The 15,338-nt window shown below is 42.2% G+C and overlaps 1 protein-coding gene across 3 annotated transcripts in view; it reads left to right on the top strand.

Moving 5' to 3' along the window:
• The first annotated feature begins 480 nt into the window (after positions 1 to 480).
• The window catches only part of LOC125761059 (dipeptidase 1), a 129,367-nt gene continuing 114,509 nt past the window's right edge, over positions 481 to 15,338 (top strand). For 2 of the 3 annotated variants that reach the window (XM_049421851.1, XM_049421849.1), the window contains exon 1: positions 1,587 to 1,807. The gene's annotated coding sequence lies outside the window, so the exon portion shown is untranslated. The other variant, XM_049421850.1, reaches the window with a different exon arrangement.

The raw sequence follows: 15,338 nt of genomic DNA, 5'->3' as shown, positions 1-15,338 counted from the left end.
CACACGGCAGGAGAGTGTATGGGTGCGCTTGCGTCGTGAGCGTGAGTGCCATGCCAAACAATTTGCTAGGAAGGGAGATTGCAAAATCGGAGCTCCGAAATGCTTAGAAATGCTACGAATCGCTTGATATCCGCGCTCAAGGGCGCGCTAGTTTGGGAAGGTCAGTTTTATTAGGCTTAGAAATGGGGTTAGCCGTTGTTTGGATTACTCGGTTAGGCTTTATTAAATATTCATCCAATGCAGCTGGATTAGGGACGAAGCGTGACTATAACAATTGAAATAGACGCTATTTCGTGAATGCAAAACGTTTTGCCTTGGTTTGCTGTGGATAATTAGCTAAAGAATTGTGATTTGAATACATATAAAAATGAATGAAATTGACATTAATTATATAATTCTATTAAGAATTTTAAAATGTAATATATTTTTATCAAATTTTCAAGATTGCTATTTTTTTGGACAAAATTATTTCTACCCACGTATCATTATTATTTGCAATAATTACTTCCTACCTCACAATACACAATATATTAATGCTAAACCTGCAAGATCATAACCATCAAACCGCACGGCATTCTTATAATAGTGTTTTTCCCCGCTTTCTGCGCACACATCACTCAGAGAACCCGTCTCCAGCTGATTAATTTTCTCCGAGAGCATTCCAATTTCTCATGAAAAATGTGTCCGTTCGGCTTTTGCTTCGTGTGTTTGCCACCTCTCAGCTCGAAAGGGACGAGCTCGATGCTTTTTCTTCTAGCTTTCTGCACACGCACAAAAAAGGCAAACAACAATCCATTTCATCTGCTTCGGAACGGACAGAAATCGTGCAAACGTTTGCGAATCGCTTCTACTCTCGGGCGAATGCCAAACTAGGCCACCCATATACTCAGTACGTCTCGAACGGTGTGCCGTGGTAAACGTGTTTAGCAACCGAACCACGCTAATGGTTCGCTAAAGCGCGCGCGCTCGCAGCGGAAACGAATGTGCCGTTCTGATACGGTCAATACGTGTATGTTGTGAAGAATATTGAAACAAATATTATATCAATTGTGATGGAAAATAATACATTGGTTTAGTAGTGGAAATGTGTTGCACAAGTGAACGAAATGAATTTCTCTGAACTTGCCTCGCCAATGGAGACGCCTGGTGTTTGACGGGTGCTTGAAAAATGGTTCGGCCAAACATCTCCAATGACCTACCGAGTGTGCGTGTGTGAAAGTGTAAAGCAAACAGCGATAAAAGGAAGAGGAGAAAAAAACGTACCCGATCGATGGATCAAAGCCTCACAAACCGTACTCGTTGGCACTAGTGAGGGAAAAGTCGAATGCCGGTTCACTGTCCCCGTTCATAACGAAACGATACACATTTACCCCAGGAAACGTAGCCAGCAAGCGTGTGCTCAAGCATGAAGCGGTGTTGTGCTTAAGGCCGTGTCGGTCATGTTGGTGAAAGTGAAGTTTTGTGGCCACAGGTTTAGCAATGCGAATTAGTTTTGAATGCTCGCACACACACGTACAAAACACGCTTCAAACACAACAAGTTCGCAATCAATACGGTTTTTTCCTACTTGAAGTTGGTGAGTTTTTTTCTCCCTCACTTGAGGTTGGTATGTGTGTGAAAAATTCTTAGTGCAAAAAGTGGTTTGGTAGCTTACACCTTGAGTTGAGTTTGATGCTAGCAAATCCGGATAATGCTAGGATTGATGCGTTATGTGCGAACAAAGTTGTATCGTTATGACGTAATGGATGCTGCTTCATGGAAAATTGTTTGTCCCAGCAGGCTCCCGCACTCCCGCAAACGTGATAACGTAAGTTAAACTTTCAGAGCATCTTTCAACAGAAAAACACACGCACCGTCACAAACACACACCCAACACCCAAAACGTGTCAAAGACAACTCGCATGTTTTATGCTTTACTTTGGCGAAAGTTTCCAACCCACCTGACAGGAGATGATATCCTTAGTTGTTTGGGACCGGCGTTTCGTTGAAAGTTTCCGATGCCAAAGCGACATTCCAACTGTCCAACGCACATTTGTAGCCGAGCTCATTTCATGTCACTCATACCACACACTAACACGACAGGACGTGGCACCGGGATCCGGTAGGGAGGGAACAAGAAGCAGCCGGTATGGATTCACCCTGCAAGAAGTGAATTGGAAAGGCGGAACGCGTACCGACACAGGCGACCTTTGCTTTCATGAGGATAATCATCCCCAGCCAGAGGGTGGTGTGGTATGTCACCCTGGGAGGTTCGTGGTAAAGGGGTTTTACTATTTGCATGCCTTCGAGCCATCGGTTCACCTTCCCGTCAACGGCAACATGAACGACCGATGTTTAGATAGTGTTCAACGGATGGAGTTCCCCTTCCCACCCACCGTTCTCCTCCTCCCACGAAAAGGGTGCAAGGGTTTTGGGGCTGAAATTTAACACTGTTCAAGTGATTCGTTCTGGCAAATTGATACAACCCTTCGGTGTCCCTTTCGAGGGTCGCGGGGGTATAGCGTACGGTCTACACCTGGCTCGTAGCAAAAGCGGCAGGCCTACGTTACGAGCGAACGTCATAAACATATCATGTGCAATTTTATGCTAAATAACTTTGTCCGCTCACTCGCTCCGTACGTCCGTACGTTCGCTTATCTGCACCGACACTACACGGCACTGGATGAAAATGAACGAGCTTGCTAAGCTGTCGTGCTGTCTGGTTGACCGGTTGGAAGGTAAATGGAAAAGTCACTAGTCAAGGTTTGCATCAAGCATCAATGAGAGAAGGAAGAGTAAGCTAATAGTGCCATAGATCGTGTTTGTGGGTCACTTTTATTGGCAGCTTACTTGTCCTGGGCCATCCCGATGGTTGGATGTTTGAGGTGGGTTTTGTTAAGTTTTTTTGATATCTTCTTCCTCATCTGTTTCTGTTCATATGTTACAACTATTCTCTTTCGATTCTTAGTACGAAGCGTTTAGTATATATGGATGAGAAGAAGGGTACTTGACAGCAGAGATGAAGCGATTTTCTCCTTAATGTAGCCACCGGTACCTGCATTAAGGTGAAGTTTGTTTACCTTTGGATGCAAGGTTTCGGTCAAGAATATTGACATGTGTGCACATCGTTGGTCACCGGAAGGATATCGCTATACCTTTCGCCATAGATGCAGATGAGTCGTTGCTGGTGCTATATATATATACATCCGGCATTCAAATTTCCATACACGAAAGCTCAAAAGGTTGCCTCCGGTTGGTTCCTGCGGTGGATCACGTTTTGCCAGTCTGGTTGTGTGAAGCAAAAAAATCGATCGACAAAGCAAGTGCCTTCATGCTGTTGCCGGAAAGCCGTCCCGTATGGTTGGAATTGAATATGTGTAGACCCGACGGCTTAGAAGTCGTTTACCAGCCGAACACATTCAAGCTCACTTGCTCTGTAGCTTGAGTTGAGTTGAAGCGGTTTTTTTTTCTTGCTGGTTTTGATACCCCGTGATACTACCATGATGTGAGTAAAGTTGCCACTTTAAGAGTCTCTTGAACTTGAAGCAAAACGATCGGCGAAGTAAAAGCCGCTGCGTCTACCAGAGTGGGAAGCAGACAGGGCCCCGTTTAGAACAACCGACGAACACAAACTGATACTGTAACACGATAATATTCAAATTTCGAGCGCAGCAGAAGTACGCATTACCCACCGGGTGAGGGTCTCGTTTTTTTTCGTTATTGTTGTAAGTAAAAAGAAACAACTCCCACACAGACAGTGGGAATCGATACGAAGAACCGAGCGTGAGATGGATTAAAAGAGATAGAGTAGCCTTTATTGCTGCTTCGTGAAACACTCGGACAAATGGAGGAAGGACGGGAGCGAAAAGACAGGGCAGCAGCTTAAGCACAGTATCCAATTTTTCGGGGAGGCAACCAAAAAAAAACTTCGTTTGTAGTGGGATTTGAAAAGCTGTTGGCATTAGTAATGGTTCATTAGCCGATGATGCTGAGATCTTTTTCGGTCAATCTTGAAGCTGGGCTTACAATCATGCCAACGAACTTAAGCTCACTGCCAACTGCTTCATCGGTTTTTGGGTTCAATGATGGTGGCTGCGGTGGCAGCGGATACCGATGGTTCTTGCTTTCATTTGCTCCCACAAACCCCCGTCAGCAAGCTCGCCCCATTGTGACACCAATTTGACTTTATCGCGTTCGTTGATCTGCGTTCGAGCGAAAAGTTATTACGAAGCGTATTCTAATTTGCATACCGGCAGTAACATTTAGCGCGAGGGCAAATCGTGCACGGTTACCGGTTTCCTAAAAATAAACACCGCCGCTCGGTACATACTTTGCACCCCGGATCGATTCCGTACGCGCAAAACGTCCAGCATTCCGGGTATGAAGATGGTTCTCTTCCAATTTTTGTAGAAGCTGCTGCACTGTGAAAAATCAACGTACCGGAAACACAAACTGAAATGCGAAAATACAAACGAAACAATGTACCAAAGGTAAGCACAGCACAAAACGGTGATCGTTTTCATAGCGAGCAAAAATTCGAACTTGTTTTACCCATTTTACAGGGGCAGGAGGAGGTTTTGTTTTTGTCTTTTCTACGAAATAAACCATTTGCGGAATGAGTAACGATTGAGCTCGAGGTTGGAGAGCTTTGGTTGGATGGATTTTTTTTCTCTCTCTCTCTCTCTCTCTCTTCTTTATGTTTGGTTGTTTTTTTTCTCTTCCTTCGCTGTTCCTTCACCATATTGGAATGTACAAAAGAATGTTGAATTGTGAAAGGTAAATTTCCTTAAAACAAAAAACCCAAGGTACGAGATGAAACGAGATTGGAATGGAAATGAAGAGTGCGCACCCTGGGCAGCATTAACATTTTATTGAGCATTCCATAAATTGTTGCTTTTTGTGCCATTTGTTTCGTTTGGTTTTTGTATTTTTGCTTTCCCAATGCAGAAACAATTCAATCACACTGAATGAAGGTGTATTTCAGAAATTGGGGAAAATTGTTTGGCTTGATGAAATGTTTCAATACGCTACGGTTGATGTAGACTTAAAGCCGTATTTGCAATGGTTGTGACAGTTACATCAGCTAGCAGAAACTCTTCCCCCTGCTCAAAAACCTTTCACTCAGCTAACTTTTGTGGAATGGATTAGAATCTACGGAAAATGTATTTCTGCTTGAAGATCTGTCAGTCTGTATGTCACTCTTTTGGGTTAGTCGTATTGCGATTCCAACGAAACCCAGTGCGCTTATCACGAATAGAGCTATAGTGTTATAGAGAATGGGAAAACAGTGTACCATTGGAGCAAAAATGTAAAAAAAACCCAGTCCCACTTTTCTGCTAAGGTTTCCTGAAAGATAAAAGTGTTATAAAAGCGAAAAACAAAACCAAAAAAAAAAGGAACGGCACCATTACGTCGAAACAAAATACCGATGCAAAAGATCGTGTGTACTTTGCCGAGCTTAGGCAGGACAAAAGCTTGCACCGAAAACCGTACTGTCTGTTTGGTTTGACTTATTTCCACAGCTTATCCCAACAGCAAAAAGGGTTTTTTTTAGATTTGAAAATTCAAAAAGACCCACGCACATTTTCGGTGGTATCCTTTTGTGCACTTTGCCTTACCCATTACCATCATCGTCATCACCACTAGTTCGTGTTACGCTTTCGGCCATCGTACGATCCGGAACCGGAAACAGCAACGGAAACGGAGAAAACGTCGTAGAACAAGCAGGAAAACAGAACGCAAACGTCCTACCGGTCCCCCCTCGAACGTGGAGGTTCGTGTTGTTCCAATCCTTGTAAAGCAGCTCAGCTCACAGATGAAACAAAACCGGATTTCTGGTTCAGTGTTTCGGGTATTTCGCAGCGATTCGCAGACGAAATCAAATGACGAACCGGTGCGACCTTCGCCGTGCAATGCGCGGGCCCTGGGCAACAGGGCCGGGTGACCGTGGAATTTAATTAAACTTGCAAATGTGAGAAAAGACGATCATTTAAAGCGCTGGCTGCCGTTCTGCACCGTTGATAGTGTCCACGCGAAACCGGAAATGTATATAATTTTTTTCCCCCCCAACCGATGGTATTCCTTTTTCTCATTGCTTATTTTCTGGACACTGTGATGTTTGAAATTGAGATTCGATGTTTTTTTTTTCGTTAGTTTAATTTGAAAAACCAGACAGACATCGGAACGGTTGTTGAATGCGAAAGAGACAATGAAGGCTAAGTATCAGCCTTTTTTTTGGTTGTTAATCGTTTTTTAAGGCGATGCAAATTGGGTTAGAGGATTTTTGGAAATTTTAATAAAGAAGCTTTATTAAAGCAAGAAGAAATGGCAGGAGAAGGAGAAATAAATCATCACATTATGTTTTCTCATTTTCCTACCCTGGCTTTGCAGCTCAAATAAAGTTTATTTCTACTGACAGTGCAGTCATTGGTTATAGTTGTTTTTCCTGCATTGGATCTCTTTTAGGTTTTGCTTAACACCCGATCCCGTTACTGATGTCATTGCGACTTTCGTGAAATTGTGACAAAAAAAATCCTTGGTGTGCATTTGAAATTATCTCAACTTTGCCTTACCGACCTTATCGTATTGTATCTTTCCGACCAAAGAGTTTGGTCAGCTCACTGTGACCTAATCATACACTTCCAACAAAATTAGCTGTTGAATTTAGGGATTTTTAATTTTTTTATTCTATTCCAATTTGACTAATTTAGTAATTTTTCAAAGTTACGATCCTGATAAAAGCTCTTGATCCGCTTTAAGTAAGATTTTGCTTATGGGTAAATCTCTTAAGGTATGTTATAGGGTTAGCAGACATAATTGGCAACAAATATTAAAAATCGAAAAATCGAAATGTTGAGATGTCGAGAAGAAACTTATAGGTTTAAGGAAGAAAACAAGGAAGGGAGATGCACATTCTTGTACAGTATCTTATCAATTAAAATAATTTGCGCATGTGACAAAAGCGTTTCTTGTTTGTCTATATATAGCATCGGGTAACGAATAGCATGGTACATGAACTCCAATGGCTCTAATGGCTCCAGTGACTCCAACTGAAAACCATATCTCACCCCGTCACTACATGCTTAGCAATTGTTGCGTTTGCGAACGCAAATCAGAATTTTTTTTGCAAAATTCCATGTAAAAAAAATTTGCAAAAAGGCGCTATAAGTGTATTTTCAGCGAAAAATCGCAATTCGTAGCGTGACTTGACCCCATGACAGTTTTCTGTAATCGATTTTGCTGGCAATAACAAGGTGATTTGTAAACAAATACAAATTGAAAAAATTAGATCGATTGAGTGTCAGACTATTTTTCGCAAATTCCCAGATATTTCCCAAATTTTTTATAAATTTGCAATCTCCTAAGGCAAAAGCCTTTGAGAAATTTAGCATAATTTATAAATTGATGTATTTTAATGCGAATTTGTTGAAATATCTATATCTAAGTATTGAAATTCACTTAAATAATTCTTTAAATAGAAAAAAGGTTAAAAAAAGAAGTAAATAAAAATTCTATAAATTTTCAAATTTCCCAAGGCTTTAACCTTAGTTTTTTTTGTAAATTTTTCAAAATTTATAAATTGATGCATTTTAATGCGAATTTGTTGAAATAAGTTTCTTTTCACTCAAACAATCCTTCAAATAAAAAAAGAAAAGCAAATAATAAAAAATAAAAGAAAATCAAAAAAGTTGCAAATTTTCTAAGGCTACAACCTTAGCTGTTTTGTTAGAAAATTTAGCAAAATTTATAAATTGATGTATTTTAATGTGAATTAAAATTGTCGCAAAAACATCTTCGTTCACCTATTTATCTTGCAACAATTTCTTCTGGCTACCGGAAAAATTATGACAAGATTTTCCAGCGCCAAACACACAAGAAAACAAAAAGGAACAAATCTGCGGTACTGTTAGCAGCATCCGTTGTTCGTATCACAGGAGCCAGCAGCATCCTTTCTTGATGGTTCATTCTTTTGAAACATCGTCACTGGGCTTAAAAAACTTGCCTTTCTCATCGACTTCATCAAAACAATAAATTTATTACTTATAATAATTTTCTTAACAATTTTTCTATAACAATTTCTTTGTTATATTTTGATGTGATATGGTGTCCATCCTTGAATTATTGCTTGTTTTGATGGTGAAGTGTTTAAAAATAGGATCTTGTCGCTATTCGGATCTATGCGGATTTCGAATAAAATAAAGAAACAAACAAATAGAATGTCAAATGACTGTCCGATTATTAAAGCGAATGTTAAGGCACTATAAAAATCGATTAAAATTAAAATCAATATTTATAGAATATAACAACACAACCTATATTGAAAGCAGGAGAAGGGGAAAATAGAGATACTTTGACTTAAAATGATACCGAAAACGATGTTGTGATTTCTAAGACTGAGACACTGATCGTACCGAAGTAGTATCCAAAGTTACCATCAAGTATTCCTTCTTCTGAATATCTTCTTTAAAACATCCTTCAAATCAAAACTGTTTTGTATCATATTTAATATCCAATAAAATGATATACATGACCATCAATTGCTCCGTTATGCAAACGATATCGTCTAACAAAGACAAAAACAACTCGAATCTGTTCTGCTGTTTTATGACATATTTTTATTCGTTTATACAAAATTCACATCACACACCATAAGGTATGACAATAAATTATATAAAATTCTGTTTTTATTCGCTGTTGTTTACATTTTGTTATACAAAATTTATACAACAAATTTATACATTTTGTTGTTTCGAAATGTTGATTAGCATACAGCAACTTTGGACGCAACAACCAACTGTCACTCATTCATTCATATTTTTTTCTAGTGTTTTTGCTCTCTATCCATCAAGTTTGTGTGTCCAATTAATGTGCAGTTTAACGTCCACTATCGTTAAAACTGTCGAAACCAGTCAGCCGTGTGTTGAAGTTTTGTGACTTGTGCTTGAAGCGACCACTATCGGAAAATAAAACATTATCCAAGCTTTTTTTTTGTTCCGCTTACCATTCCATATCGCCCACTTCAAAGCAACAAAATTCGATTCAGGACGCAAGCATCGATAGTCGCAACACTCACCCGTCAAACATTGAAGCTCGCGAGCTCGAACAGAACTTGTTATAAATTGTGTCATCATTAGTGCCAATCAATCAAGTGTTTTCCATCACTGAAGAGAAGCAATAGAAACACCCCTTGAAAAAGGCGGGAAACAAAAAAACACACACACAAATCACAGACAAAAAACACAACGGCACAATGTCAATGAGCAGCGGTAACCGGTTTTGCCCCGTACAACATGGTACACGTTTGTCGACTTTGGTTTTTCCCTCGCCTTTTTTGGCACAATGATTATAGGAGCGTCTCGTGAAAACCGCACACATGTCAGTGTCAGCTGACAAGGGGTACGCTGTCCCGGTGGTGAGTATTCACACTAAAAATAAAACTTCACGTCCCATGTTCCTATTGGCGTTTATTTTTTTCGCTCTCTGGGCAAAACAGTCTGTGTCACACATCACTGACCGGGGTAGGTGGAAGTTCGAGGTTGAAGCTTTTCATCAAACCATCCTCATACCGGATGTACCGAAATCAAGTGTTTTCGTGTGCCAGAGCCCGTGTATAAGTGTAAGGGAGCTTGCATTTTAAATATACCTGTTTCGAATATCCGGTCTTTGTTGGTTGTCCCATCAAGAACGCTCGAGCGAAAAGAAAACCATCGAAACAATGTTTTGACGCTTCGACGGTAGCAACATCAGGTCGTACTCATAATCTACACCCGTTTCGCTGTTGTGAACTTTTTTTTTCCACTTTTTTGCTGCCACTAAAAATAGGATAATATGGAAAAAAGTGCAACTGATTTTTGCGTTGAAGGATATTCACATACACGTAGGAGGAGAAGAGAGGGAGAAAAAAACGCCTCACTCGACGTGAAAGGACGGTTCCAGTTCGGTTAGTACGAACCACAGCAGCGCTCAACCGCCTGGCAGCCTGGTTGTGGGTTGGTCAATCACAATCACAAGGTGAACAAAGCAAAGCACTTTTGGCAGCCGGAATGAGGGGGAATTAATTTAAATCAATCCTTTTTCATCTGAAAAGCCACAGCCAACCACAGCCAGGGATATTGTACGGCCACTACGCGAGGATAATATTACGCATGTTGTGCATGGTTCGTTGTCCGAGAAAATCCTTTATCCGAGTTTCCCGAGTTTTCCACTCGACTGGCGCAACTGGCTTAACCGTTGCGACTGTTTAGCACTGGAAGTGATTTATGAGAATGCTCACGAGTGCCGCTCGAGCGTGAAGTATTTCAAATACCTCGTGTTTTCTTTCCTCCCAGTTCCCAACAGTGTCGCCACTTCCGCTTCGTGTAATTTTGCTTCGTTTACAGCAAAACAAGAAAACTCACCGACGCACACCGGTAAAAGAAACATTATCCAAGACATCCACGTTCGGCTCGGTCCCAGCCGGGTTCGGTGGATATGAAGAGTTAGAATTATGGCATGTTACATCGCCTCCATTAAATCTCTCTCTGCCAGGAGGTTTGTTTCGCAACGATGCCTTGCAAGTAACGCACGCATCCCGAACGCACACACACACAAACGGAAGGGAGGTGAAGAAAGAAATAATATTACACTGTTCCCGCAGCTTTCCACAAGGAAAATCGCTACCGATTTCAGCCCGCAAGATGCCGGAAAACTCAAACCTCAAGCTAACCGGATATGGACACCGTTTTCCGGTTCCGTGAGTACTCATCAAAAAAAAAAACCCCACCAGATCCGTCGAACGGTGCGCTGTATTGTTTTGCGTTACTTTAGCAGCGTTGCAACAGCCCGAAACCAGGCGTTCCGGTTGTGAATTTTCCTTCGACAGACGCCACTTGATTTTCTCACCGAAACGAGCGAGCAAACGCGTTTATGATTCGCGGGCTTGCACAGCCACAATTTGTATGTGTGTGTGTGGCGGTAAGAAGAAAAAAAAGTGCCCAGCAAAAGAAAAACACTACGCACAGACACAGGAGTACACACACTTCCGAATTGTGCGTATAAAACCCACGTGAATTATGTTTTCCGTTTGGGGATTAGGCAAAAATGGGTTTGCGCGTTAATATCGGATGTGTTCGTATGTATGTGCCACAGTGTACGTGTACACTCTCATCCTTTTGTAAAGTGCGATGAACGACCGTCAAGAACTTGCGCCATCATAATCATCACAACCATCGTCGACATTGTTTTCGAGAGATTTTCAACCCCCCCAAAAAAAACGGGCATTTATGTTGTGTTTTTTTGGCCTTTCTTTTCGTTTTCGTTGCTACCCCCCCGAACTTGGCCGGGACTTCATATGGTCCGTTTGACAGGCAGTTCCTTTTGCTAGGGATGGTCGTAAATTACAACCATGAGTGCGATCATCACACGCGCACACACTGCGGTTGAGGGATGATATTGAACTCTTTTATAGCCTCGTTGGTTGGTTGGCAAAACCCGGCTTCCAATTTCGCCGCGCCGCGGTTCTTAATGCTTGGCAGGGTGTACACTTGAGTGTGTAACCATCGGTTGGAGTGTACGGCTGTGTAATTTATCTTGCGTGTAATCTCACCATCCATTGCGGACATTTAATGTTCGCACCGCTCGGGATTCGATGGGTGGTTTTAGAAGCTGTTATACCCGTTTTTTTTATTACCGCTCACGGTTAAGCACGAAGGATACTTACTTGCAGCGGGATGCTTCGTCACGTCGTGCGTTAAAGTGCATTCTTTGCCTTTAATCACAGCCCCACCGGTGAGAAGCCATCAAATCAATGTGCGATAACCATTTATCACCATTTCGCCGGCACTATCACGATTGATTGATCTCTTAAAAAGCAATCGAACGATACACGGTTGTGAGACTTTTTTCTCGGGAAAAGGTAGTAGTATCCTTGAGTAACGCCATAAGTGAGCAACGCTCCACTGCTAGTGCTAACGCTTGACTATGCCCCATTAATATTATTAAAAAAATTTACTTTTCTTACAGTAATGTTGCGACTGCTGTTTTTTTTTCTTAAGAGCAGTACATAAGTAATGTATTTTAAATAAAATTGTCCAAAACCTCGGTATTTACTCAAAAATTGACGATTGGTAAAGAGCAAACTACGAAAGTAGATCGTTACGTTAATACGAAACCCGCACTTGAATTATTATCAGATCTTTAAACTCTCTACATTTTAAAAATACATTATTAACGGCTGAAGTACTTCCAACCTCAGGTGAACAATTTTTAGCGTAATGAAGTTAATTAAAAATGCATTCAGTCTCTACAGATTTATTAAAACCAATAACAACAACAACAAAAATCCACTCAACGAGTATCATTAATGGAACAGGCCCATCGTTTCTCGAGAAACCTGAAGCGATTCCATAACGAACTTGTTTTAATTAAATTTTGCCCATCGTAACGATTGATCGGTACGCGTAAGTAACCGAAATCAATGCGCATCTGTTGCCACTTAAATTAATTTACCAATAATTGATCAAAGTAATAAACGTGGCCTCACCCGGTTACTGTCCCGGTTGACGGCACACAAAAAGTTTTGCCTCGTGACAGGGAAAGTGTTGAGTTACGCCTTCAACGCGAAGGGGCTTCATTCATCAATGGGAACCACCGAGCAGCCATCGCTCAACCACACAGGGGCCACCAACTCTCTTCCAGGGGAAGAGAGCGAGAGAGAGAAAGAGAGCGAGAGAGAGAAGGGGATAGAGAGAAAGACTTGGAGCGTACGAGAAAGAGTAAAAGAGTTCAGCGCAAATAAGCACCTTTAAAATTTCGTGGAAAACTTTTGCCATAGCATCACTTCAACAGGGTGCTGCCCAGCTTCGGTGTTTGTTATTTCAACGCACCCTTCCCATTCCGACGACCCCGACTTAGTGGAGCGGTTGGCGGGACTCCCAAAAAACAGAAGCTTTTCATAATTAATCACTAATCAACACTTTATTTGCCCTCGTGCTTTTAGCCTTCGGGGCCATCCGTTGCAAGCCCCGCAAGCCAATTTCAGCAGGCGGTTTGTGTTTTCGGGTTCGTGAGCTTGAGGTTCAATTAGGATATTAAGATGGCGCACCAAACCTCACCCACCGTGAGGTGGACGGTGAACTGCACGTGCCCGGACCGCTTCACGGTTCGATCTGGTTGAGAAATGTGCTTCAGCCATGTCATCGTGTGCCGGTCGAAGGCAAGTTTCACTTTACACTCAATTAATCTTACAGCCAGAACTTTGACCTGAACCCGACCGGTGGATGAATGTTCGGAGCGGGTGAATGTTAACCAACGACGAAGGTTGGAAAACTTGTAGCACTAATGTATGGGACAAATAGAACAAAAAGTCGATCAGCTTTAACTCCTTCCTGGCCACTCATCTTGGCTTGAAATCTTATTAGTAAACAAAAAAAAAGTGCTTGTTCCATGTGCTAATGCTGGTAGCGGCTACTTTTGCATTGATTGATTGCCACCATTGACGGGGTGTCGATTTATTACTGCCCCGAATGGCAACCATTTTGCGTCTGATTGATTGATGGCGATTTAGCAAAATGGTGCTGCAACGGTTTTCCGCCACAGTTTCTTGCATCTGAACGGACTTGACCGTTTGTTGGTTGGGATGTGTTGTCAACAGCCATGGCACAAATCGAGAACTACTGAAGGCTAGTACCTCAGGTTCGAATGAATTCTACGATCAATTAAATCGTTCCATGTTTACTTGTTTGCTGTGCTTGAGTACTACTGCCCGCAGCAACAGTCAAAGCATACGGTTTGCAACAACGGAACCACACCAGAGGGATGGCAATTTCCGGCTTTCGCTAATTTCCTGTCAATGTCTTTGATGGGTCCAATTTCGAAACCGGATCTGACCGAGTTTCCGGACCGCTCAGTGCGACCTAGAGTGGCAGCTTTGTGATCTTCCGCAACCAGGAGGGCCGGTGGGTGAGAAAAAAGACCAACAGGATATAAATTCCCCGAACGATCGTTTCCCCTAGCTGCACCAGCATGAAAGGTTTCGTTGGAATCGGGCACGAGACAAAGGGACTTTTGCCGTATGATATCCACGAAAAGTGGCCGCCGGTCAGAGAAGAAATTGAACATCGTAAACACACCGATTTCACTGCCCCACAATACCTTGTGTTTGGTGTGACCTGGGATGAAAAGAAGAAAAAAAAACTGACATAGACATTGTGCACCCACTAAGACCACCGGCAGAATGGTGGAACAACAAAGCATTTCCCTGAGTGTGTGTGTGTTTTTTTTGTTATTAGAACTCGAATGTCCATTTTGTATCGTGTACAGTGGAAAGGACATGCGGTTCTCGGTTGACCAGGCCCAGGGTTCTTTCGCGTGGTTGACAGTCCATGTTGTGGTTGGTGGGTTGTGTTGTTGCAAGTTTTTTTTGCCCTTCCGAAGCCATTCCTTCCTATGGTCCCATCCACCGCCTCGACTAAGGGTTTGTGGAGTAGCAAAATTTTGTTTAGTATTCCTCCATTCCAACCCGCTGGTCGCATAGCCCGTCTGGTTTTGGGGTTTGCAGCGAGAAGTTCCTGTTTTTTGCGGTCGGGTTAACCCAATGCTCACCTCAGCTACATAAATATTTGCCTCCTGGTTATCACCCCTTCGTGAGCAAACCAAAAAAAAAAAAAGGGGGGCCGATATCACATCACGGAGCTCGAGCAGTAGGGTTAAAAGCAAGTTTGTTTTACTCGTATCATCCGAAACTGGTGCGATTTGCCACGGTAACATATAATCGACGTTGTTGAAAGTTGAGTGAAGCGCAAGCGGGAGCGGGATGGTTAGTGGAATGGTGCTTTTGGTTACCTTTTTTCCCCTAAGCTTACGACTCGCACTAAACATTGTGTTGTCCTCAACTATGATGTCAATTGGAGTTCGCTATGGGAGGAAATTAAAAAAAAAAATATCATAAGGCTAAAAAATTGCTCACACATGAGAAAGCAAGTCCTTTCAAATGTAATAAAAATAAAACGGAAGCACGTGGAATTTGAACTTCCGCAGTGTGGCAGTAACTGGGTTGAGGTTGGCGAAAGCAAGTAGCGGGCGAGAACCGAAAAGCAAAATCGGAAGCAATAAGGTGCGAACGTAGTGCGATACGCTCATTCGGTATTCATTCGTACCCCGAAGCTATTGGACGTTCGCTTTCGAAACTGTGTCTCTGACGGGCACAATTTTCTGTGCCGCGCTGGTAAAGGCAGACGTCCGCTTCGTGTTTCTTCGCCCGAAGAAAGTCGATTCGCCCCACTTAGATCAGAGATGGTTTAAGGGAAAGAAGCATTTCGGTGCCTTGGTTGCTACCAGCCCAATGAACCAAACCCGGAATCCTGCCTTTATCCAATGAATGT

Source organism: Anopheles funestus, chromosome 2RL (genome assembly GCF_943734845.2).
Source record: "Anopheles funestus chromosome 2RL, idAnoFuneDA-416_04, whole genome shotgun sequence".
Taxonomy (NCBI): Eukaryota; Metazoa; Arthropoda; class Insecta; order Diptera; family Culicidae; genus Anopheles; species Anopheles funestus.
This window is presented reverse-complemented; position numbering and strand designations above follow the sequence as displayed.